The 27718-nt window shown below is 38.4% G+C and overlaps 1 long non-coding RNA gene across 3 annotated transcripts in view; it reads right to left on the reverse strand.

Annotated features, from left to right (window-relative positions):
- LOC111838220 (uncharacterized) overlaps nucleotides 1–27718 on the reverse strand; it is a 56321-nt gene that overhangs the window by 9123 nt on the left and 19480 nt on the right. The window contains exon 2 of one of the 3 annotated variants that reach the window (XR_011982390.1): nucleotides 21722–21791. This is a non-coding gene — a long non-coding RNA (uncharacterized lncRNA). Of the gene's footprint in view, nucleotides 1–2016; nucleotides 2753–10613; nucleotides 11022–21721; nucleotides 21792–27718 lie in introns of those variants that run through there. The other 2 variants (XR_002836849.2, XR_002836836.2) reach the window with 2 other exon arrangements.

Genomic DNA, 27718 nt, shown 5'->3' on the forward strand with positions numbered 1-27718 from the left:
AAATCATTCATATTAACAGACAAAGCCTATTTCCCTCAAGATAAACCAAATACCCATTAAAAGACAGCAAATAATTTTCCTCATTAAGTCCAGTGTCTAGCATAATATAATTCATGATATAATGGCATAATTGAGAGTACTTAAAACTTGAGACCAATGCACCAAAATAAAACCAAATATACCTGACAAAACAATTTTATCGTTATATTAATTTCCTGGGTCTCTCGTTTACATCAAGACAGCTAAATTTTCACAAAAATAGGGTTTTTCAAAGGTTATTCCCCTTTCAGGTTGTTTTAGAATAGTTACAGGGGCACAAACCACCAAAAGATGAATCACTTAGACTGTTTCACATCCAAATAATTTCTGACACAACTCACATCCTTCAAACGTGATTTAGAAAGGTTACAGTACAAGTCAGTTGTTTTACAAAGGTAAATATTGCCATTAATTGAAATCAGCTTTAAATAAGTATTACTTAAATTAACGATACATAGCTTACAAAACCAATATCCCCATCTCAGTAAAAAATAATTGTATCTATCTATTAAAAGTAAGAAAGCAGAAAATAACTTTCAGGTGTTAATGGAGACCAATTACACGCAGAAAAGTATTTAATTCGTTATTTGTATATGGGGTACAATCCAAGTTATCTTTTTCGTGAAGACTGGTATCTCATACAAAACTAAATAATAAAAATAAACCTCTCAAGTTCAATTTCTAAGCAATAGTAGAGAGAACCATTCAAATTAGAAGAGTATTAATTAAAACCAAAAATTGTCTGTTATCGTATAATTTCATGCAAACACACTCCCAGCAACTGCAGCTAAGAGAGCGATAACCTAGATTTACGCTGACCTCCGTCAATGCGTCTTTTAATAAATTTTAAAAAACGACACGAATAATAAATGTTGCACAACCATCACCAAACGTGAAACTTTTCAAAGTCAAAAAGAAACGTCTTTAATTGTCGGCTAGTGCTCAAAAACCTATAGGAAAAAGCAATTTAGCAGAAATATCACTTCTGCTCTTCCGCACAGGAGGAGCCGCGCAGCGCTTTCGGGTCGCCATCGAACCGACTGACTAATTGCAAGCACAAGGTCTCCACAGATAACATTTCGGCCGACACGCCGGCAGCAGAGCATCAGCCCGGCAGAGCCTGAAATACCGCTCGTGTGCAAAATGGATACAAACTCAGACTGGTTACGAGACCCAGACTTATGCATAAAATTGTTAGTAATCACAAAGCAGTAGAAATGAACCCCCGTCCCCAAACGGGGGGGGGGGGACTTTTCGAGTCACTCAATTTACTGCGACGGGGGGGCGGGCGTGGAGGGGGGGGGTCACATTATAGTGTTTATGGAGCACTCTGGCCAACTCCCTACCATGTTAGGATCTGAGGATTATACTTTCCCTCGCACTTCTTTCTGGATAATATTAATTATAACTAAATATAAACCCCCTTCTAGTCAGACATTTCCCCGCAAAAAAACTTTATTGAAAGTGTGAGACGTACACTTCTGGCTTATAAGTCAAATACCGCCGCAGAAGACTTAACTATCCATGAAAACCTGCACGCCAGCTTTACTTACGTAGCTAGTTGTATCAAGAAGGGTAGGTTACGAGGACTAATATACATATTAGTAGTCTAGCTATGACTAACATTACAGTTACCATCCATCCAGACTTACCACCATTAACACCAACTTCAAGCTTGCCACGCTGCTCACTTAGTCGCCCACATTAATATAAATGACTAGCCGTAGCAGTTAACCAACTACCCAATGTGTAATATTTTTTCCTTGGAACAAAAAGCAAGCAAACATCGGAGATAGCTTACTGTGCGTTGGCAAGAGCTGACAGCAAATGGACATAGCTGAACGCCACATGAACTACCGCTATTTAACATACTAAGCAGCTAACCGGTTACGCAGCGAAAGAGGACAAGCAAAAACAAAGGCGGCTGGACGGCAATATGTAAAACGCAAGAGGAGAGATGCAGCCCAGGCGACTCACCTTAAAAATGGGGTCAAAAGTGCCCTTTTTAATAATCGTACGGTCCGCTTGATAGCCAGCTGTCCAATCCCACAACAAAGTTACCTCAAAATACACAAAAATGTGCCCCCCCCGAAAAGCATCAACTCCCAGTAACAAATCCAAAAAAAAAAGGAAATAAAAGTATCATATAAAAAAGAACAAGCGGACGTTTGGTATTTTAGTTTAAAATTAATAATGGATAAGGCAGGCGATGCGAGGCTGGCAGCGAAGCGGTGATGGTGCGGTACTGGGGTCCGCGATGACAGCCCTACCGACCGCACAGCCTCCGCTCCCGCTCAAATTTAACGGTAAAAAAAACCCCGACTGGCCCGAGTCCAGCGCCCCAGTGGCTGCAGCCGACTCGTCCACCATGGAAATATTTTTCAAGTATTTTTAAATAATTTTTTAGCAGCCGTCGGATTTTTTTTTTTTTAGGAAAAAAAAAAAATCAACGCCGGATTTCCAACGTAACAGGCGAAGACAGCCAGACCCGCTTTCATCTTTCTAACGTTTTCTTTCTGGTGCTTTATCAATTCCTTTAGTCATGGTGTCGCTTGCAAAAAGCTTTCAAAAATAAATTCGCGTAATTGTTCAGCCCGTATTTTTCTAAAAAAAATACAGCAGTTTCGATCTGCGAGACCGTTCCCCCACACACTGCCGCTCTCTACCCCGCTGCTGTTGATGTAATCGCTCTCTACTCGAAAATGGCGCCGAAAACGACTCTCTTCATTCAAATTCGGTGGGGCCGCCCCCCCTCCCCTCGCCGGACGGGCATGCCGGGAATCGGCCCTCTCTCGCTGATTGGCTGAGGGAGAAACGCGCTCTCGGACGGGCTCACCACCCACCCACGTCCCCCTCAGCCGGGTAACTGCGAGATTAAGTTAACTCCTTGAGTGCCAAAGCACAATGTCAGCCTGTTCTGTTAATGATAAAAACACACATAAAGAGAAAATTAAATAATATAACTAAAGACAGTGTATAACTATTGTTACCTAGATGCATAACTACCTCATATAAGTGAAATGTCTAACAGAAATGTAATGTCTTCCAGGTCGAATACACACAGCGAAAGAGCACAGTACCTATATCAAGTCTTCCTAACGAAGCGAACTGGTATTAACCCGATTTTTTCCATCCCCACCCCCTCTCCTCCTCCGCCAAATAAGGGGTTTACACAAGTTAACGCTGTGTGATTCTAAATAAGCATATATGTCTGCTCTGAATGCATTTTGATGCTGTAACTATGATGCGTTTTATTTGGCAATACACTAACCTGTGTCGTTATGTATTCCGGGTTCGGTATCAGACGGGTTTTGCTGTAGCAGCAGGGGAGCGCGCTTCCCGAGAGTACCGCGACAAGTTGTTACGTCAAAATTATTTAGAGAATCCTACCCGAAAAGACACAACGTATCAGTTGCGGCTGAAGATATTTCATTTGTTCTATCAGAGTCATACGTAAATGTTTGCACAACCATTTAATTGCAAGGAGTGTTAAGGCAGTAGATAACTTGAAGTGGATCGTATGGTGGTCTGCATCGGTACAGCGGCACTCCGCCCCGCTGATGCTACGTGTGGTGATTGGGAAAACAGTGAAAAGAAACCCTAGCCAAATTCGCACTCCAACCGACACCGATCCCATGAGTTCACCTGAGACTTTTTTTTTTTACCTTTGTTATCCGAGGAGTTCTACCGCAAATGGTTTTTACACGCTTAAAGAAGAACGGAACTGCTCATGTCAGGAGCAATGCTCGACGCTAACAGCATTGTTTCTCTCAACCTGAATTGCAAGGATACGCTCCGGTTGCAATGAGATCGGTTTATTACAGTAGCTGGAATTGTCCTTTTACTTGCCCACGTAAAAATTGGTTACTGTTTGTATGTATCGTGTTCCCACGTCAGTCATATTTACTTGTAAACGTTTGGTTCGCTTGTTTGTATTCAGTTCGCCCGAAGTCGCGTATGTGAGGAATTAGAGGCAGATGGCAGTATCATGTCTGAAAATACGGGAGCGTTGGTGGAGGTTAGGGCGCATCCGCACAGTGACAGCGGGACGAGGATCTACATTCTGGACCGATTCCCATTGTTTTCACACCCATAAAAGACACTAAATGTGCTTTTAGGTTAACCCATCTCTCCTTGTTTCATTACATTGGCAGCTAAGGAACGCGTGTAAATGTAGGTAAATGCTTTGTCGTATGCCGTACGTATGGGTTTCCATACATTTAAAATATCTTGAAACAAAACACCGCACGAAGCTCCTGATGCCTGTGTGCAGGGGAATAAGTAACGGAAACACAAGTTCCGCTCTTTACTAAGACCAGTCTTCCGTACTGCTACTAAAGAGTCAACAGCGATTCTTCTCTGTTTCACTTCAAATGAGCGTATAAGTATCGATGTTCGACATCTGAAGTTAGTATTATAGTATAGTCATGTATAATTTCCGTTTGGACCTTATCGGACTCCTTTCAGAATGTTTCAAGATGCAGGAGTAATGAGTATTCGGTAAAAGTCAGCCTCTACTGACTTCCATCCATCCATTATCTATACCGCTTTATCCATCAGGGTCGCGGGGAAGCTGGAACCAATCCCAGCATCATCGGGCGAGAGGCAGGGTACACCCTGGGCAGGTCGCCAGTCCACCACAGCCTCTACTGACTTGAAATGTTTAATTTGACAGTCCTGAATATGGCTATGGTAATGTGGTCAGTTGTGTGCAAAGTAACACAGCAAGGAAGAAACAGATAAATTTCCTGGCTGTGTATGAAGGGTATGCTATTAAGTGTATAAAACATCTCAGATTAAACTATACAGTGAGAGAAGCACCAGTTTGGATTATAATAGACTGAATATTTGTTGTGTCTCGAAAAGTTAAGTCTCTTAAACTTGTCAAATATTCACAGTGACAGTAAAACTAATGTCCTCTGAAGCTACACATGAATACTTCCGAAATACCCAGGGAATTCCCTATCTGCAAGAGGGTACATTTCCTAAATGCACACCTGAGTTTCCTGCGTGGTTACAATGCATTCTAGGCTGTATAGTCTCTCTCTCTCTCTCACACACACATACATGCGAGGACAGACTCACTGTAATACACTATCTGATGGAACAGTCCACACATTAAATCCAGGTTACCAGCCCAGTCACAGAGAGCCAATACCAAGGCTCCCAGCATTGGTTATGATGGAGAAAGTATTCAAAGCAGTTGCTTTATGATGACTCCATAACTGCTACTGCTTATCCATGAGGAATAAACAAAGCAATTGCTTTGTTTTGGGAGATTAGCAGCCAGCATGCTTTCAATTATATTGATTTTATACGATTGTATAACTTTTATAGCCAAATTTTGCATTTTAAAGTGATACAGAGACACAGGAACTTAGCAATAATCTGCAGGCTTTCTATCAAATACCTGATTACAATAAAAGTATGAATGTTTAAATATCCCTTTTTTGCTTTTTTGTCATCTTATTGTTAGAATGTTAAATGTTATAAAAATATTTATGGGAGTAACTCATTAAAAATAAACTGATATATTTTCTATATCCCAAAAAACTCTCAAACGAACATCAAACTCTCCAAAGTTTTGCCCAGTTTACAGTACTGCATTCCTTGCCTGCCTTCTCCAGTGTGTTTAGACAGTGTTGTGCTAAATGCACAGTCATACCACAGGTGCAGTAGCCAGTAGCGTGACCGTTAAGAACACAGATGGTTACTGGGTGAGTGCCATGGGGCAACAATACATAATGAGATGCCTGCAGAACCGTGTTATAGAAAACTGCATGTTATGAACGCATTTAGGGTTACAAACTCAAAACACTGAAGATGTCCTTGAGAAAGGATTAAATAGAGTATTAGTAAGAGGAACGACGTGGGACTTTCTGAAAATCTTACAGCATGATGATGAGATGAGAAAAAAGGTCAGGGTGGCATGTTGCTGGCAGGAACTGATTTAAAAAAAATAAAATAATATTTTTGCTATTTCCCCAAGTCTTTCATAGAAGTGTTTCCAGTACTTATGAATTCTTCATAATCCCAGCCTACCAAATCATGTAAAGTTGGCATCGTATCCATTTTAATTCTTCCAATTAATATAGCTTATATTACATTATGATATGGTCTCCCATTTCTGCTCATTTCTAATGTCCAAAGCTGAATATGACAATTATATTGTTAGGGTACATTAAAATAGCATAGCTGCCTGCTTGGGATTGAGTTTAAGGATGTGAATAAAAACTCACAGATTGATTAACTACATTAATCTTAGTTATTGTTAGAACGTTGAATGACAGCAACAAAATAACAAAGGTTTGTTATTCATCAGTGTATCTAGGTGTCTGTGGAGAACATAGAAATTCACAAAGTTGCTCAGCACCCTGTCTTTGGGATGACACTCCGGATATGAATGATGCCCATTTGCTTTTGGGTCACACTGACAGCGACAGAAGGACAAAAAGTTCCCGCCAAAAGCAAAAAAAGTTTAGGTTAAAGTACATCTTACAGACATGATATTCTCCCAGAAATAAAACCATGGGTAAAACCTGTTTTAGACCAGCCAAGTCACAAAACAACTACACTTCCAGATGCCACTAGTATTTTTGCAGAGGGCAAAGAGCTCTGAAAAAAACAAGTCTACTAATGTCAAACATTCCTGTAGCTGAACACCAAAGAAATGCTGATATCATACAGACTGAATCTGTCTCACCATCATTTGAGATTTACCTACTAACAATTTAATTTGCCATATAAGTTGTTCCCAATACATTTAAAAAGTAACTACTGCACATAATCATATAGCAATATTTCATAATGCTTATTAAATACGATGAGGTTATTGTCAGATATTTTATCCAGTGTGATCCAAGCGCACTTTCCTTGCACTCAAATCACTTCTGCTTACTGCCATATTATTATGATATGCTGTTAAAAATAAGAAACAACGGAGGCCGTAAACAGTTTGCATAACTACGCACAGCCAGATAAAGGACACACTTTGAGGCCTTCCAGTGCATCTCCATCACTGCTTGAACAATACAGTGATACCCCACAATCTGAGAGTGTGCGGGGCCTGCAGGGGTGGGGGGAGGTGGGGAGGGTCATGGGTCTTCTTCTCCCATTGATGCACTGGGGGATTCCCCTCCTTCCTCTTGTTCCCCTTGTCAAAGACATCAGTAGCAGCTGGAGCCCTTAACCATGTCGTAACAGCAAGAAAGGGGCTCAGGGGTGGAGGGTGCAGGAGGGGGGAGTGTGAGTGCACGTATGGAAGGCTGCATCTCCTATTGTAGCTCGGGCCAGCACACTTCAGTGACAACACATCCATCAACAGCCAATAGTTGCTAGCAATTCACCCTGAAAACACAACAGTGACCTTTGACCTCTTAACCAAAAAGAAGTGAAGTTCCTCAATCACACCATGAGTTCCCTGCTAAGGATCTCAGGGACATCCCTCCCTAAAGAGACACCCTGCTGGACGAATGGCTTTAGTGACTACTTCACCCGTGTGAATTTTGTGTGCATTTCATGTGAATAAAGACCAATTACAGTCTGAAAAAGACAATGGCATCTTCATTTTATATATTCAAAGGTGAAAGTAACAGCCTTTGTTAAAGGATCCAGGTTCATAACTCAATACAAACAATGTGTCACAAAATCTGAAGAGTTAATTAAAAACACACTTTCCTTTGTGGAGAAATAAATCACCATTTGACCTACAGTTAACCAGTATGAGGATCCTGTTGCCAATAAATGCATGTGAATGACGACTGCAGAAAATGAATCCAACACAACACTTGTTAGTGGAGTAAGGTAACAACAACTGCTGAGTAAAGGAAACCTGCTGAACCACATATTCCTTGGATAATTAATTTGATTCACTAGAGCATACCTCATATGTGTAAATCTATGAAATCCAGAAGTACAGAAATGCATAAAACAATAACCTTAAACTGTAAATACTGCCACAGCTACAGACTGAGCTTTGGTTGAGTTACCAGAAAAATACTTTAGCTTCCTATGAATACAATTTAAAACCGAAAGCAGGAAACTGCGCAGCCGAGCTTCCAGTGGTGAGTTATGCATGATACTACAGTGGGGAAAGAGCGATGTCGGCTTTGTTGTGCTTTATTGTTTTGGACGACAACCCCAAGGTAAATTCCTTGTAGGCCTGTGTAAAAGCACTAAACGGTTCGTATTTTACGCATAAAATTGCTCGACGGTTCATTTCGATTGTCGATGAGCCACATTCTCTGCAGGTTTATCTTAAAAAAAAAAAAAACCGAACGGCTTCATATGACCAATCTATGCGGGTAATATAAGTGAATTTTACGTTGTCGGAATAATCTCAAATAAATGTTAAAATAATTCCACAGGTACATTACTTAAATACATACAAATTACAATGACGTAAAGACCAAAAACAAAACGTCCAGTTGCTTTCCTCAAACGTTATATACATTAAAAACTAAGATTTAGTTATTCGGAAGAAAAAACAAGTTCAAATATGTGACAACTGTTGAAATTAAAGGTTACGTCGCATACAGTTGGCCTGTATGCCGGTGGCTTTCACGAGGTCTATGTCGTGTGCGTTATTGATTTTATTACAAGAAATATAACCAATCATTTATTAAACAGAAATATAAAATATTTTTCATGACTTTAAAGTACAAGGGATCGAAAAGCCAAATACAAAAGCTCGAACGGGTAATAACCAATAGGCCTAGTGACGCAACAAATGAAATAGCGGGTTGGATGACCATATACAGGCCAGAAAGTTCTATGAACAGGAAACTAAATGTTGCTCTGCCAAAATTGTTCTAAATTAAATATTCCTGAGACAGCGTCATTTTACTACGACAAGGTCGTTTTCAACAAACTACTACCTATTTCTGGAGTTAGCATTTCGACATAAAGGCCTAAAATGTATTATCTATATGTCAGCACTTCATGCGACCCCCCCAAAAAATGCCAAGTAGACGGTTTGTTCTAAATTTAGTTTATCCATTGTTTAATTAATAAATAAACCTACAAGCCTTCCAAAATAAGCTTATAGCCTATACGGGTTTCTTTACGCGTTGTGCAACGATGCCTTCCAGTATTCGCTTAACATATTGGAAATGCCTAGGTTTGCACTATAAAACGTATGTAGGCCTATTTACAGGTGTAAATATGAGTATTTAAACACAATGAATCTGAAAGCATCAATGTAATGATTTTGTTTTGCTGTTCGAATTTCCGCCACGGATACAAGGTGTATTTTGAGACAGCTCAAGCAGTGACAATAAATGACACAACCAGATACCACAAAAGTGGCTGTATTAAATGCAACTGAATATCTTAAGCACATTTTTGACAACCGCGGGGTCATATTTGGCATTTTTTATATTAATAGCCATTTTTTACATCCTCACTACATCTCATTATTTCTGTGAATTATAATAACGACCTTTCTCTTAACTGCAAAAGAAACAACATGCATAGAACCCTTGTACCATAAAAGCAAACTAATTCAAAAGCAGAAAAATTCAGAATTTGAAAAGAGCGCCATTCTTTCCAACAAAGCACAGTGAGTAAGTGCCCGCGATCCCCTCTCAGTTTGCGAACGGCGGAGTTTTATATAGCAGAAGCGAGCGCTCAGCGGTGAGCTCGGCGCTCCAGCTCCAGCGGATGTCCCGCCCCTTGCGCCTTCTCGCACTGCGATGATGTAACCACTTTCCAAATTTAGCGTGTTGCCGATGCTTCAGAAGTTCCTCCGCTGGTCGGAGCTGCTGTCTGTTACGCCACGTCATAACAATCCTGTTATTATTGTAAACAGTCCGCCTGCTTTCCACTGTCGTGCTCCACCAAGCCTAAGTGTCTGTAGTCCTTTGTTCAAATAGGCTTGCGAAAATATCTACGGGAGGAGCCTTTATAGATAGGAGGTATTTCTCTGTGGAAAGACAGCACGATAACACATGTAGTACACGTGCAGTAAATAAGGACAATTGCATTTTTGTAACTTAACTGGAGCTTGTAATTAATGTAAAAGTAAACACAACATAGCTAATCTAATATGATGTCGCGCCGGCATCAAGCGCCTTCGAAAACTATTTTAATGTAATGTTCAAATTAACAAATATCTTAACCCACACATCGGCGTTTCAATGAGATTCGTCCTCATATAGCGATATAAATGTAATTTCTAAATTATCAGAACAAACATCAGTCATTAACCACCAAACAGTAGCGAAAAGCTAAATCGTCTTAATTAAAAAAGACAGGTTCGTTTGTAAACTAAGTCCTATTCACCTTACTATGAATCAATTTAATTACGTCATCTTGTTTTTTCATCCGCTACAACTGTATGTACAGTGGGTTGGATGTTTACCTCTTTTAAAGCTACAGGATTTTTAATCAATGAACCTCGTGTTTCCTATTGCCAGGCGTTGCTAACCAACTTCAATATTCAGATATTAAAACCCGCATTGGTCTATACACCATTTTAATAAGCAAACGAAGTGCCTATCTAAAACTCAATTCATATACTTGTAAATAGTATGAGAAGCAAATACGAAAAGAAAAGCTTGCTTAATGCCACTTACTTGAGCGCCGCTGAAAGCTGGATTTCCGTCCAAATGTGCAAGTCGACGCGTTGCTTTTAATGGCAAAATTTATATTCCAATACGACATTTCCATCTGTTCGGAAATAAAGACTAGTGCTTGTTTTAAAATGCAGTTTCACCAAGCTTCAAGGAAGTTGTCCTTTTGTTCCAGTATTTATACATTGCGTCAATGTTGCGAAAAGAGGCGGAGCGGCGGTACTTCGACAAAAAATCCGCGCACACAACCTTATGTACACAAAAACTAAACCCTCCACCCTGCCAAAATCGCCGGATCGGATTAGATCACGTGTCCTGGAATGTCCACCATCTATTCACACGGCGACACTTCAACTCGGAGGCGTAGGGCACACGCTACAGGGAAGAGACTGGGGAAGAGATGCGCTTATGGATTTAGAAGGAAACGCGAAGTGTCAACCGCGTCCTCACCGAGCGCCGCAATTAGCTACGAGATCAGCGTATAGAGCAAGTGTGTGAGTTTATTTTAGCGACGAAATGTTAGGTAGGTTGAGGAAACCCTTTTACGCACAGACAAGACACCGTAATTCTATAAGTACGAGGGTGTTCCTTATCTCACTACGTAATATAGAGTAGGATGGCCGTTTCTGTGGATTCGACTTAAATGATTGACACTGTGTAATGTTAAAGGGAGGTGAAGCAGCCTTTTGTCGTGGTTACAGAGTAGTTGCATCAGAAAGTTTATTGATTTCCTTCCGCCGAAAGAACGTATTCCTAGTTATATTCTGTGTTCATTGTATCCGTGCAAAACCATACTATCAAATGACACCGTGTATATCCAACTGAAAAAGTGCTTTTTAAAGCTTGAAGAGAATTTCTACGATTTCACCTGTTTAATGTTCTACCACGGCATATTATTAATTCTGTACTTGGCGCGGAACGGACCTGTACCATTCCCTCACTGGCGTCTTTCTTGGACGCTTGGTGAGGTGCCAGTCGACCATGCTCTTCGCTTGAGGCCTTTTTTTTAGCGGTGCAACTAAATTGTCCTTGTAGTCTTTCAACAACTTGTCGTTTGCAGCCCGCAACATAATTTAAAGTATTCTACATGGAAGATTCGATGAATTGTGTTCGTTAATACTTGAAAATGCCAGTTCAGACTAAATTATTTATGAATAGGCTATTTGTCCTACATGGATAGGAAATGGGTAATGAATTCGTAAACTGAGCCAGGTCCAGGTTACGAATTCATTAAATTCTAAAATATCTGTGATGGTATTTTAACATTAAAACATAGCTCTTTCGTGATCTTAAAACACGTACTTCGTGCTGTGATTAGTCGTCATAAGGCTATTACAGTTTGGACTTGCACTTCAAATACAGTTGAGAATGTATAGAAGTATATGTACTTATGTATTATTTACAGCTGTGAAAATAATTTAATAATTTTTAATAATAAAGGTAAAAATTAAAAATCTTTTTCATGTCATACAACTCGTCAATATAACATCACGTTAAATTCACACAATACTGCAAAGTAGCCTAGTAAGGAAACCGTAAGTAAAATACTCCTAAGTTAATTGATAAGGAGGTGGAACTTTTCCCTTAAAAAAACTCCTGACCCAGTTCCTCTTGGTATTTGAATGTTGGACATATAACGGGTTAATGTATATGACGGCGGCATCAGGCCTTGGCGTGCACCCTTCTGTGGTGCTCTGCTTGTAATGTAAGCAACATTAATATTTAAACTTTATATCCTTAGTTGACGCCATCATCTATGTAGATGTATATATAGGGACTGTGACATAACACCCATAACACGCAGAAAACAACCAAGTAATACCCGCAATGTTTACGGCAATTTAAAAAGTGCACTCTCTAATTTACAATGATCAAAATAAGACACTTTTGGCTCGGTTCACAAAATAGAGTTTTTAGGTCTGTGAATGTGCACTTACACATTATTCAAATCGTTCAAATTTTCTACAATACCTGTCATGCATACATAATTATGCAGTTTGGATTTTAGATTCTCAACTTAAAACCTAAGATGGTAAAATAAGAAAAAAGACATTATTTATATTTTCGCCACCCAGTTACTTTAAAGTTGTAGAAACTTATATCTTTCATGTAGCAAAACATTTAGGAAGTTAGCTTAAGAAGTTGGCAATGCGTGGAGGAGAAAAATATTGTCCTTGCACATTACTGTTTGCACAGCTGAGGTGAGCGGTCGATACTTTCCAGCAATTAACTATTTCTGTGCTGACACGACCAAAAAACATTTTAGGGTGAGGGTTACAAGCTATTTGTCTCAACGAAGGCAAGCGGCCATTAAAAGCACCTTCCACGTTTTGGGTTGAATAGACGGATACAGATAAATAAATGGGCACATCTCCTACATGTAACCGAATCTGCTTTAAGGAGGCGCGGTTAATTTATATTTGCCACTATATTCTCGTCCATGTCTGTCCAGAATACTTTTTAAACTTCTTCCCGGTGACGTCTTGAAGTTGTTAGTGTGCTTTAAATTTTGATTGCTTTAGGTCGACATTTAATCATTTAATGTAATCCTCTCACGCTATGGAAGAGCCCATTTAAATCACCTTTTAGATAAGAAAAATATTGACGCTGTAAACCCAATGCCATTGTGCCGATATCTACCTTAAACCAACTTCATCGCTCATTCTCTAAAAACCTCAGCTCTTTTAAAGCTTACCCTTACTTTTACAGTTCCCCGTGTCAGAGTAATCAAACGTCTACAGAAAGTATCAGCGTAAATAGGGAACATGTATTTATATGTGACTTAAATGCGAGGTAAAAGAGGCGTGAATCTATACCAAAACTTTGCTTTTTGTAAAAGTGATTTCCGATGCCTTTACAGTAATTAGCAATATATGTCACCTATATGTTTATATAACAAACAGTAAACTATTAATATTTAGCTCTAAACCAATCCACTTGAACCTTGCTATTTGAACAACTTTAACAACCGACATATTAACAAAAACATTTTACTAAGTCATGTAATAGAGTTCGTAGGTTTCATTGGGTCTATATATACACACATTACATATATAATATGTAAACATGCTTAATATAGCCCTACACCATCGACTAAAATACTATATCAACGATAACGCTTCCTTGGTTTTTCATTGGCTGTTATTATATACGGGCATTTGTATGGTTGCATAATTGTTATTGTATAAAATAATGACAGACATATATAAAATGAAACTTAATAGCGTCATTCTAGGTTAGGCTATCGGAGTGAGTTTTGAATTGACATGAAACCACGTGATGCAAACTTCGCGTTTCTAAGAAAAGTTCTTTCCAGAATAGCGGTGTATAAAACACTTTGATGTAATCTATAAGCCAAATGCAATTACTACCGCAATTATATTGTGAAACCAATTCACAGTGATATAATGCATTTGTGTGACTAGTTTTTCAATATATTGTGTTTTTTCTGATCTCTATTTTCACATTGCTCGTTCCCCTCAATAATAAAGGGACAATTAATTCATACTGCACAAATTCAAACGTATCTACACGCAGTATGTTGGTTTCAGTTCAATTTATGATTTGAAAGGAGGATGTTTCCAGACACCACAAAAAAGAAATCATTTTTGATTACATATTGATATAGTGTATTGTGTCTATATGTCATCGACTGTAAAAATTTAAAATCCACAGGGGCTGCATATGTTCTCTTACTTAAGTCAAAAATAAACTAATTCGTTTTGAAAGAGAACATCTCAAGTAGACTCATTTAGAAATGTCTAGAAAAAGACTCTAATTTCGTTTTTCTTAGTGGAATGAATATTTGCTACCTTTGGAAAATTACATTTAAAAACGAAAATAATCCAGAAAACTATAAGAATATATTTTTAAATCTTAGAATGTTGAAAAGGGACAATTTCACAATAGCAACCATGTTCTATGAAACTGCCATAAACACAACGGTATGTAAAAAACAAATATTCTCATTACTTCAGTTGCATCTGTATAAATGCAATTGCTGCGTATGCACGATATTTTACTGCAGGGTAACTACAGAAATAAGCTGAACTCACTATTCAATCAACATCCTTGCACAAATGCTACAGAATAGTCATATCATATTGCTGACACTAATAATATTGTCAGTAAATTGCTACACAAGATAATGTGGTATATTTTATCCCATCCCCCAAAAATGCTTTTAAGCATGTGTAAACCGAAATAAGTGCAAATGCGTACACGCATGCGAAATATAACACCGAAAAAATCTTTAGACAAATATTTCTCCCTAAGAAATTTCGAAAAAGTGTGGATCCGAAACTTTAAACACGTCGGAATTCTATTATTTTCTTCTTCTTTTTTTTATCAGAATGCAAAACGTTTCGGCCTTGGATAGGTTTGTGTTTTATTGCAAGCAATCACTGTACTGATTTGAATGAATATTACGTGGATAAATAAAACGAATGAGATTGCAGAAGACATGAAAGTTATTTTAATGAGCATCTATAAACTACCGTTGTGGCTGGTAATTTCAGGAGGGTTTGTTATGACGGGTGCAAGAGAAAATAAAAATCCATTGAAGTCGTCGCTCATTTTCCAAGTCATTTCGAGAAGTGTCAGAATTCAGAATTCGCTAAACCATGCAAATATTTCGAATATTCCGAAATATTACACATTTGCATAATTATAGTATTCAAAGAATGTGCAAAAGTTAGTTTCTCTTAATGCAAGATGGGTAAAATTTTCACTGTGAATCATATCAGTCAGAAAAGTTATAGCGTATGCTCAGTTTGAAACTACGCTTCTTGAAATGTAGTGGAAACAAAAATTGATTTCGAAGAACCGAGTATCTGAGATACATATTTACATAAATATTCTAATAGCCTCAAAACCACGGTTATCAATTGAAACAGTATCAGTATCAGAAATCTTCAGCTGGAACAGATAATATACAAACATGAGGGAAACGACAACAAAAGCGATACTTATCCTTCAAGGAAAATCAACGTGAAATTTGAAAACGTAGGTATTATGTTTATAAAATTGCGAGTTAAATTGTTTTTAACCTGAAAAGTTGGCTTTTCTTGAACCAAAAAAACCAAAAGTGTCTTCTTAAATCTTTGAAAGCAAATAGAAAATAATGAAGAGGAGCTGCAAACTACCGTGTACATTTTCCTCTAGGAATTTTAAGTAACCTTAAATTTTACACAAAAACCATCTTTCACAAAAACTCCCACCCTGAAATTTCTAGGGGCTGAATATTTTGGAAATCAACAAGTGCCTAGTAGGCATGCATAGCTACAAACAGCATGATGCTTTGTGGTGTACAGCAGATTAATAGAACAGTAACTTCAGATGATTGCCTTTCCTTAATTTTAGCCTTTAATTTGTTTGGTTTGTTTCTGCAAGAGTACCACAGGGTAACAAACGGTTATTTTTACTTGCTGAAGGACTGCTTTATCTCTGATTCTTACATGTTTCTCGATTTCATTTACTCATATGCGTCTGTGTAGGCAGGACTTATAGCAGAAATGTTAAGCATTCAAAGTGACCTATCTGATCCTGCATCTTCTTTTCTAAAGGTCACAGTCTGATACGGTACCCTGCCAGGCCACAGCATGTCTAAGAAGAACCAGCAGCCAATTCTCATTGGTGCTTCTTGTTCAGCATCTTATCTAGTTTCACCTTTTTCGGGTGATAGTATCAAACGCTTATCTTCACCTCTGGATGAAGAGTATTTGGGTACAAGGCATGACAGTGATATCTTCAAAGAGAAGCCAGGAATTTGTTGAGAGGCCCTGCCTTCTGTAACCTAGATACAGTATTCCAACCCAGAAGGTTGGCGGTCAGTGATTTACTGTTTGCAGCTACTGCAAAAAGTGGCAGCTGTCCTTAGCTCACCTCTGTGTACTACTGACAGCAATAGCTTCAAGATGTCTAATAACACCTGAAAACATCTATCCACGGTTCCAAGATTTTGGAGGGAATCACCCATCTGGTAACTGAAGAGCTAATTTCACAGACTGGATATATGGATGGGATATCATAAGTAAGTACCATTTCTGTGGACGTAGTGAGTTTTGGAAGTTTAACAAAAGTTCTTTGCTGCACTACATGAGGACTTTGGTTCTCGGTACTGTAGCACATGATAAGTCTGACTTTGGTGGATTCATCTCAAAAACAGCTAAACACTAACTAAGTTTTGGAAATATGGTCTTTGATTATGGCAAGAGAATGTCTTGTGCTGATAAGTACAGTAAAATAAAATATAACCTCTGTATATTTCACATAACAGCGTCTGTACAGCATTTATTAAATTAGCTTCACGCTGTGATTGGCAAGTACAAGCTAAGGTTATATGCTGAACATCACATGTGATGGATGTGGTACATGTTTAATACACCAAGCTTGAGACAAAAACATGCATTCCCTTTGTTTAATCTGCATCTATACAATCAGTCAAAGTCAATCAAAATATCTGGTAATTACAATAAGACTATGCCAATTTTTACAGAGTAAAACACTGCATTGACAGTGTAAATTAAATTATGATTTTAAACTTGCATACGTGCTTTCCATCTGCATTGCTGGTTAACTTAAAATACCATGGATTATCTATAGATTACAATGCAAATGTATAGTGCAAATTTAGTGTTAACTATATGTCATCAACATGTAATATTTAATTTAAAAAGCATTTAGCCATATATTAATGGCAAGTTTAAAACCTAGAAGTATCTTCAGTATCTTCATAACTGTGTATATGATGAACATTCCCTATAAATAAGCTTCCCTAAAGAATATAATTGAGTACTGCACATTCAAAAGAAAATATATCAGAACCATATACAACAAACTGCTAACTTATTTAGTAAAAAATCACAATATTGCTGATATTAGATGTGTACACAGAGTGAAATTTATGGATGCTGCAGCTTGACATTCATCTGATTAATTCTGTATTGCCATGCCTTATACCCACCCCTAGCTTATATACACACCCCATTAATCACTAAAGAACATGTCACTGGCATTTGTATGAAACTGCACAAAACTACTATCCATACAGCAGAAAACAAAATGCAATAATCTAAATTTAGAAGACAAAAATCTCTTTCTCCTACAAGAAATGGGGCAATGTGCAATATGAATTTTAGTGGAATTTCCCTTAAAGTTTCTTTAGGTGAAGAGAGCCCTTGAGTCACTGTGAGGTATAGTCAGTTTGAAGAAGAGACTCAAGGGTTCTTGTGTCATTCCGTCTATCGCCTAGGCTCTATCTATATCCATCTTCATGTCCTATCAAGTGAAAGACTCGTCTGCATTTCTGAGACATCCACCCAAGTGTGCCTCCTGCCTATTTTTAAAGAGTTGCTACCCTCTTCGATTACACGGTTCCTTTCCATTCCTGTGAACTCAGTCTATACAGACCTCAGATTTCCAGCATCAGCGCGACATTGCAGACCCACCCAAGGATTGTAGGAAGCCTAACACTCTGATACACACACACATTGCAAATATGTTACAGGAAAATTGAAGAATGACATGATTCTGAATCTTAGCATACCTCAAACCTTTAAGGTTTGTATACTTTATACTGTTCACTGTTTTATGTACAACTGTCATGTCTTCATTGTTCCTCCCAAGGAGGAACATCACTAAGCTTACATTCTAATAGCCACAATGACTATATTTCACTTATTAAGCAACAGCAGTTAAACCTTTACTTCCTTGAAAAGAACTAGGTCAAGACTGTGGTCGGCCACTTGGAAAACTGTTCAAGTTTGAAATAATCATTAGTCACACTGGATGACCCACTTGCCCACCCAACAAATCTTTTTACTTGTGGTGACACTACAAGCAGGGAAAGGAATGTGTCTGGTGCTGCCGTGGATTTGTTGTAAAATCAAAAATATTGCAGGAAATTCAATGCACCCATTCAGCCATTTTCCAACACTGTTATCAGTGCACAGGGTCGCAACACAACAACCTGTCAACTGAAATCAGATCTCTAGCTGTCGTCTGCAGCTCCCCCCTCACTCATCCTTATGCCATGTGGAGGTTAGCATGTGCTATCTTCTGTTTACGTGCCAGCCCAACAGCAAGAGCATTCTGTGCCAACTTAGTAGTAGCAAGGTAAAAAAAAAAAACCTTTTATTTTTTACACTCTAAGTCAACATGTTTAAAATGCATGTCTTGTCATAGTGCTGTTGAATACCCACTGAACTGAAGCTTGAAATCCAAGCACAGAAGCTTTGAGTGCCATGACCTGGAGTGAGGGAACATTTGGGACCATGTGCACAACTCCTTTGAGCTTCCCAGCATGTCTCTCTAGACACCAGCCACATGACCAATGCACCACAGGCTGCTCAAGAGCTGATGTGATTGCCATTTCCTGTCCTCTGTCCCTGTGAACCATAACATTTCCACTTGACATTTATTTTTATACTAATACAAGGTTTGCGATAAACGGATAATGTGCCAACTGCTTCTCATCTGTGCTGTGCCCAGGTTTCATGCTTCCATGTCGCTCTGCATGCTATCATGGCAACCGGGATGGAGAGGCGGCAGCAACTTGAGATTCTGACAAGCCGCCAAACGTGAGCATAAGGGACAGCAGCGAGGGGCAGTGGTCACATCTCTGAGACCTGGTTCTGAGGCTTGGGGGTACCACGCTAAGCATCACTCCATAAACAAAAGTGAGATTAGAATTTCACAAGAGCAAACAATGCTAATGTCACAGTAGAGGCTAGCATTGGATTGGTAAATAAAAAAACTGACTAGACACAAATATGTACTCAAAAAGGCAACTGTCAAATTTCACCACATGTAATACAATTAAGGCTGTTCTTATCATCGCCAATGAAAACAAGATGCATCATTAAACCTCAAAGTAGAGAAGTAAATTCATCATTTGAAAAACACCTTCATTTGAGAACCAAAAAAACCTCTCTGACTCATATGAAGACTAAGCAACTGTAAGTGTCATATGGAGAAAACAAAACAGTTTCTGTAGTTGGATATGAATAATATAACAATATTTTCCAACATACAATGTTGCACTGTAATGTGTCCCGTAGGGCAGGGGGGTATGACAACATTAGCAGTAACGGACGATATCAGACAGCCTTGAGGGTTTAGCTATGAATTCCTTTTTTGCAGCTCTCTACATCAATACGAGGTCACGGCATTCACAGGCAGTTAACAGTTGAGATAAAAAAGAAAATGAGGAACCATTGACAATATTTAGATGAATTAGTCTAGGCTATTAATTACTTGACTTGCTATTCACTGTCCCCTTAAAACCATAACACTTATAAAATGCTATGTCCAATATTGATTCATGAAACTATGAGATTTTCCCAAATTCTCATACACAAACAATAGAAACACCTAAATTAATGTAGAAGTATGACTATTGATCACGCCTGCTTCTGTGATTGTGCATGTTTTGGACGACTTGACATTATCATTAATCCTGATATTTTTATTATAAAATATTGTATATTTTTCTTAGATATTGCCCAGTCCTAATTAAGTAGGGTAAAGCATCAGCTATATTAATAAAGTATATTTAATCAATCCAAGGAGAAGTGGACTGGGATCAAATTTCAGCCCTGGACTTTGGGGTCCCTACAACAAATTTTGGCAAGTGGGGGGTGGGGTTGTCCAATGATAACTTTTGTAGAGCGATACGTTTTTTTCTTGAATTGGGGGTGGGGGGGGGCGGGACTGGATGCCATATGGCCAGTCCAGCCCTGAATCCAAGCACAGCCATATTAGCTCAGTTCCTGATGGCTTCCATTGAGAATTTTTGAAAGATACTGGCATGATACAGCATTTCACCCAAGGTCCATTTTCACATTAGAATTAAGTTTTTGTCATTAAAAAGTGGGACATTAATCCAATAATCCACGTTTCAACTCTTTAAGGGGGGGGGGGGGGGCGGGGGTGGCAGGTAGGCATTGCAATAAAACACTTAAATTCTGTTATTATAAAGTTGTCTTTTTCATAACTGCATGAGTGGTCCAGCAGGCAGGGAAAGCTGTGCAGCTTGCCGACAGGAGCACATGCATGATGTCTGCAACAGCATTGATTGCTCATTGGTTACATTAAGGTGCCACAGCAGACGACAGCAAATGTTTTGAATGCTGACTTCTGTATCATTTCCTCCGCCACACTCTCTTGTTCCCAGTACAGCTGAACTGAGCCCCGCAGTGCTTGCCCTGACAGGTTTCTGAGTGGCGCCTGTGGCACACTGCCCTTGACCAATTGGATGATGCTAAATTTGTGCACCATCAGAAGATACAGCAGGAAGCACGTTTAGATACAGGTCTAGTTATTCTGTCATAACAAACATATTAATGAGGTTACAGAGGAAATGGAAAGTATCACGACTTATCCTCACATGTTCATGTGATACGTAATTACAATTGTTGTATTTTGCAGCATGCATTTAATTTGCTTAGGTAACCATTCTGTCATATGAAATGAGTATGCCTGAACCGCTTTGAATTAAAAGAAAAAGGTATTTTATATTGTGAATCCGGCAATTACCAATGTGAAAACAACTGTAGATGAATAAAATTAAGAATCTGATGATTTTATAGTGTCTTCACAATAATTAGAGCAATACTAAAATATATAACATATGCAAAAACAAAAATACAAAAAAATTCTAAGCCCAGAAATGGATATGTTACTGTTGGGGAACCAGAGGAACCACAGAACAGGTGGTTTCCTAACCATGTAAACAGTACTAAGTCATTTTCCAACCTTCAATTGTTAAATCGTAGGAAGATAATTTCCCAATATTGGTGAAAAAACACCAGTAGATATGAAAAAGTAGCACGAAAGTTCACAGGCTGGCAAATTATGATGTGAAGTTATACTACACACATTCAAAAAGTCATTTTTTAAAGTATCAATTTTGGCCCTAAAACAAATCTATCTTTTTCTAAACCAAACAAAAAAGTACAGTACATGAACGGCAACTATGTATGACTTCAGTATTGGTAATCTTTGTGGTCTTTCTTTTTTTTTTAGTTATTTCTCAGTCCAGATCTGCAATATCCACTATAAGACATACATACACAAACACACACTGACATCCTTATTTCACTCACACTCACCAGTCCCTGAGGCCTTTGCGAAGTGTTAGCAATTTGTCACATCAAAGCTTCTTTCTCCTCGCCATCAGGTCTGCAAGGAACCTGCCAGTTAGTGGGAGGAGCAAACACTCAGGCAAGAGAGCTCTAAGTCAGCCATATGAGGGAGGATGGTGACTAAGACCCAGCTCACGTGGGAGGTCATTTCGCAATATAAAAACTGTGCATGGTAACAAAGTCATGGGCAAGCAGCAAATGAATACAGCCCAAAATAGAATTTGTGGAAGGGTGGAAGACCCACACATTGACATCAGTGGAATATAATTCAGGTTTATCGGGGGAATGGACAAAATACTGATTTCCAATGGTGAAACGGTCTACACAGTGATATTTTGCATAATTTGACACACCTCAGCTGCTTCAATTTGACGGTAAAACATGTTGCCTGATGAGTGACCAACAGAAACAAAGAAAAATATTAAACACAGCGAATTATAAACATCTTTGCAGGAGATTACACTATCTATATTAAACCCCTTCTGAAGCTAACAGTCTTGCCTTCGCATGACCTAAACCTTTTGTAACAAAAACAAATTCCTTACGTTTTCCCAGTCTTGCATTCTCTACTGCTTATAATACTTCCTTGTCTAAATATATGATATCTTACACCTTTCAGTCCTATCATTTCACAGCTAATAGCTAATAAGGCTAAGGTATCTGGCAGAATAGTAGTTAAAGATATACCCCTACAACTCAAGGTTTGTTAAGTTTAAGTTCTAGGTGTCATCATAGGTCAGCGAGAACCTGCTTTTTCAAGAAAAACATTCAGATAGTTTTTAAAAATCTGCTTTGACTACGAGTGTTATGCAAGTGACTACATAAAAATATCAATATTGCAGAATTTCTATTTGTGAAGAAACAAACACTGACTGCCAAAGTATAATTCATAAATTATACAATATGTAAAAAACACTATACAATAATGCAGACGGATAACAGAGAAGAAGAGAGAAGGAAGAATCTTATAGTTTTACTCCTACAAAGAGAAAAAGAAGCAGATATGCACTTCGATCATATTCCTTTAACGCAGTAGCCCACAGCACAGCCATGTGGAAAGCAGTGGTAACACTCATAACTTCACGTACGATGAGCACCAAGAGGAATGAACCGCCAGAGACCATGGGTTATTTTTATTGCACATAGCTATTATTATTTAGTAGCAGGATGCCAAACATTTATCACATACAGTTAGTGAGGAGGATATCATGCTCAGTTTATGGAGAGAGACTGCATACCACAGTCCTGCTACCTCCTTTGCTTAAGTATCGCATAAGAGTATTTCTGACATTTTCAGAATGACACCTCAGGTATTTTCCAGGTTTGTCTTTTACCCTGGGCAGTTGAGGTGGAAGAAGCATATACAAAGACAATTTTGATAGCTGTGTCTGTTTCCCATACCTTTTGTAAAACAGCAATATTTTTCGTTAAATTACAAGCAAGACTAATTAAGTTAATTTGATGTACAAGAGCAGCATTCCTGCTTTATTCATCTAGGTGAACCTCCAGGAATATACCTATGTTTTAGGAACCACTCAGTGTGATTTCTAAAACTTATTAGGCAAGAGAAGCAACAAGATTTCCAAAACAGTAGGAGGGAGAGAGAGGGAAGGAGCATGCACTGCAGCAGCCCCCACCTCAGGGAAGAGAACATGAGTGCGGCCGGTGACACCTCAGCACAACACTAGTTCAAATGGACCAGTGTGAGGTTTTTTCCAGTGGCTGCAGTGCCAATCCTGCCACCAACCCCCAAAATTTCCCTGTAAGTTAGAGGACCTGCTTGCAGGGCTGGATGTAGATTAACATCATACCCAGGACGAAGCAATTGCAGGTTAAGGGCCTCGCTCAAGGGCCAAACAGTGTAGAATCACTGTAGAAAGTCACAGGATTCAAACCAGCATCATTCTGATTGCTGGCACAGATCCCTAGCCTCAGAGCCACCATTGCACCCACATGGAGAGATCTGCTGTAAAAATAATAATACAGAACCCTCTACTTTAGGGTTACTGCAAAAATGGCTGTGATCCCAGTAGACTAAAGAGAGATGTTTGTATTCTAGCTTAAAGTCATGGAATTCTAGTTTGCACAGCCTTTTCAGTGACCTATCAGAAAGCATTAGCATGACGATAACACTGAGGCAAGTGTAACCAGCCCTTGATGAACCATGGTTCCCACTCATCCATTAGCATTTATAGTTCCTGCAGATAAACATGTTTACAGTCCAGATGTGGATACTGGGCAGGTCAAAAGCCCAGACCACTCGAGTTCAAAGGGCTTATGCCACAGGAAAGAAGCAGAGAACTGGGTGAATGACAGCTGTGGACAGTAATTTCTGCAGCCATATTCTGCTGCCATACAGGTCAGTGAAGGCCTGCTTCAGGAACTGGAAGAGGGATATTTGCAGTGGTCAGACATAATAGGAGGGGACCAGAACACGTGTATATGCACATATCCACAAATAAATAATGTGTTTTGGAAGAAATTGATATTTACAAATTCTGGAGTGAGATTCAGCAATTCAGAACATCTACATGGATCCAGGCAAAGTCCTCCCTGTTGGACTTTTTTGGATCAGAACCAGGGATAAGGATTAAAGACAAAGGCCCATGGCCTGCCAAGACAGAACCCTGAAAGGAAAAGAAGGAGGGAGACAGTGACAAAGAGAGACACAGAGAGGGGGGGGGGGAGAGAGGGAGAGGGACAGAGGGAGAGAGAGAGTGAAAGACATCACAGTGGTATTGTGCAGCATGTGAATATGAAATAAAATACTTGAACCATGTCCAGGCATCATGGGTAAATGGCTATCCTTTGTCTCAGCAGAGTCAGGCTGTTTTGATTTATGCAACTGCATTCTACCAGACTTCATGGAAAGCCATCATTTTCAGGTGCTTTAGTCATTTTTACAAGGAAGTCAAAGATGTAGAGCATTACACTGAAAAACATGTTGAGTGCAGTATAACTGGCTGCAGAGGATTCATAAAATATCCAGACATTAAACATCGCTGAACACTGTTCAACAGCATATAATATGATCATTTTTTTGTATAAGATTTATCCAAAATGTTAGCCCCCACTGGAATTTACAGAAAAAGGCACTCAGCCAAACACTGCTTGGCTGAGAAACAAATGAGTACTTGTGAATTAACAGACCCTTATCGTTAAATGGTTTAAATAATTTTTAAATTAATTTTGGAAAGTGAAAGTTTCCTGGGCTAAACAGAGAAGACATTAAAGAGCTTTAATAATTATGAAAGTAATAGTGTTTCAAATAAAACGTGTAATTCCTGATATCTTTAACAATATTAAAATAACCAATGGTAAAAAAATCCTCACTGAAATAGGATAGGGTAAGTATATGCAGGTACATAACTCTATCAATGCAACATAAAATTTCATGTAATACAAAAATATAATAATTGTCTGTATATTTCTTTCACTGTGCTAATGTTTAGCTTGGAATTGCTACCACAAATTGTTTAGATTTTATAATAACTCAGATCAACAATGTTACTGCGACAATAAAATTCACAGCAAATGTTGTATTTGAGGCATGAAGTTGTGGGTATATAAAAATAACTCTGAATATGGATTTGGGTTTGATAAAATTTCGATATCATCGTAACATTTAAATACGATTACTTTAGACATAAACCTTTCTCCATAGTTCAAGTCCCAAAAATGAATTAGCTTCGTGTCTTCCGATTTCTTTATGGGCTGCTCTGAATCAAAAGTAAAATTTTTGATTAGCAATTAAAATATCAGTAGCCTGACCAACCATTAATAAACTCTTGGAGTCTGCTTTATTAGCATAAACAAATCATTAGTTTAACTACCAGCGTAATGGAGCGTCTCATCACGTGAGAAAATCAACATCATCATGTAATCATTTCCCCGATTCTGAGGCGTCGTAATACACAGTATTTCATATTACTACATGAAAGTTACTTTTTTTCCATATTATTGCTACTTTTGGTGTGTAAGCCAGAGTAAATGACGCTCATCTTCACTAGTTGCAAACTGATTCGTCCAGTTCACCGTTCACCAAAAATATGACCTCGTTCAAGCACAATATTGCCGGTGAGTACCCATAATAGATATTTAATGCTTTTCATTAATGGTTAGGTCGGCTACAGGTACATGGTACAATATTTTTCATTGTGAAATGTGTATACCAATAGCCTGTGTTTTTCATTGTGAAGTGTGTATACCAGTAGCCTGTGTTTTTCATTGTGAAATGTGTATACCAATAGCCTGTGTTTTTCATTGTGAAATGTGTATACCAGTAGCCTGTGTTTTTCATTGTGAAGTGTGTATACCAATAGCCTGTGTTTTTCATTGTGAAGTGTGTATACCAATAGCCTGTGTTTTTCATTGTGAAATGTGTATACCAGTAGCCTGTGTTTTTCATTGTGAAGTGTGTATACCAATAGCCTGTGTTTTTCATTGTGAAGTGTGTATACCAGTAGCCTGTGTTTTTCATTGTGAAATGTGTATACCAGTAGCCTGTGTTTTTCATTGTGAAGTGTGTATACCAATAGCCTGTGTTTTTCATTGTGAAGTGTGTATACCAATAGCCTGTGTTTTTCATTGTGAAATGTGTATACCAGTAGCCTGTGTTTTTCATTGTGAAGTGTGTATACCAATAGCCTGTGTTTTTCATTGTGAAGTGTGTATACCAATAGCCTGTGTTTTTCATTGTGAAATGTGTATACCAATAGCCTGTGTTTTTCATTGTGAAGTGTGTATACCAATAGCCTGTGTTTTTCATTGTGAAGTGTGTATACCAATAGCCTGTGTTTTTCATTGTGAAGTGTGTATACCAATAGCCTGTGTTTTTCATTGTGAAGTGTGTATACCAATAGCCTGTGTTTTTCATTGTGAAGTGTGTATACCAGTAGCCTGTGTTTTTCATTGTGAAATGTGTATGCCAGTAGTCTGTGTTTTTCATTGTGAAATGTGTATACCAGTAGCCTGTGTTTTTCATTGTGAAATGTGTATGCCAGTAGTCTGTGTTTTTCATTGTGAAATGTGTATACCAGTAGCCTGTGTTTTTCATTGTGAAATGTGTATACCAATAGCCTGTGTTTTTCATTGTGAAGTGTGTATACCAATAGCCTGTGTTTTTCATTGTGAAGTGTGTATACCAGTAGCCTGTGTTTTTCATTGTGAAATGTGTATACCAATAGCCTGTGTTTTTCATTGTGAAATGTGTATACCAGTAGCCTGTGTTTTTCATTGTGAAGTGTGTATACCAATAGCCTGTGTTTTTCATTGTGAAGTGTGTATACCAATAGCCTGTGTTTTTCATTGTGAAATGTGTATACCAGTAGCCTGTGTTTTTCATTGTGAAGTGTGTATACCAATAGCCTGTGTTTTTCATTGTGAAGTGTGTATACCAATAGCCTGTGTTTTTCATTGTGAAATGTGTATACCAATAGCCTGTGTTTTTCATTGTGAAGTGTGTATACCAATAGCCTGTGTTTTTCATTGTGAAGTGTGTATACCAATAGCCTGTGTTTTTCATTGTGAAGTGTGTATACCAATAGCCTGTGTTTTTCATTGTGAAGTGTGTATACCAATAGCCTGTGTTTTTCATTGTGAAGTGTGTATACCAGTAGCCTGTGTTTTTCATTGTGAAATGTGTATGCCAGTAGTCTGTGTTTTTCATTGTGAAATGTGTATACCAGTAGCCTGTGTTTTTCATTGTGAAATGTGTATGCCAGTAGTCTGTGTTTTTCATTGTGAAGTGTGTATACCAGTAGCCTGTGTTTTTCATTGTGAAGTGTGTATACCAGTAGCCTGTGTTTTTCATTGTGAAATGTGTATACCAGTAGCCTGTGTTTTTCATTGTGAAATGTGTATACCAGTAGCCTGTGTTTTTCATTGTGAAATGTATATACCAGTAGCCTGTGTTTTTCATTGTGAAATGTGTATGCCAGTAGTCTGTGTTTTTCATTGTGAAAT

Source organism: Paramormyrops kingsleyae, chromosome 1 (assembly GCF_048594095.1).
Source record: "Paramormyrops kingsleyae isolate MSU_618 chromosome 1, PKINGS_0.4, whole genome shotgun sequence".
Taxonomy (NCBI): Eukaryota; Metazoa; Chordata; class Actinopteri; order Osteoglossiformes; family Mormyridae; genus Paramormyrops; species Paramormyrops kingsleyae.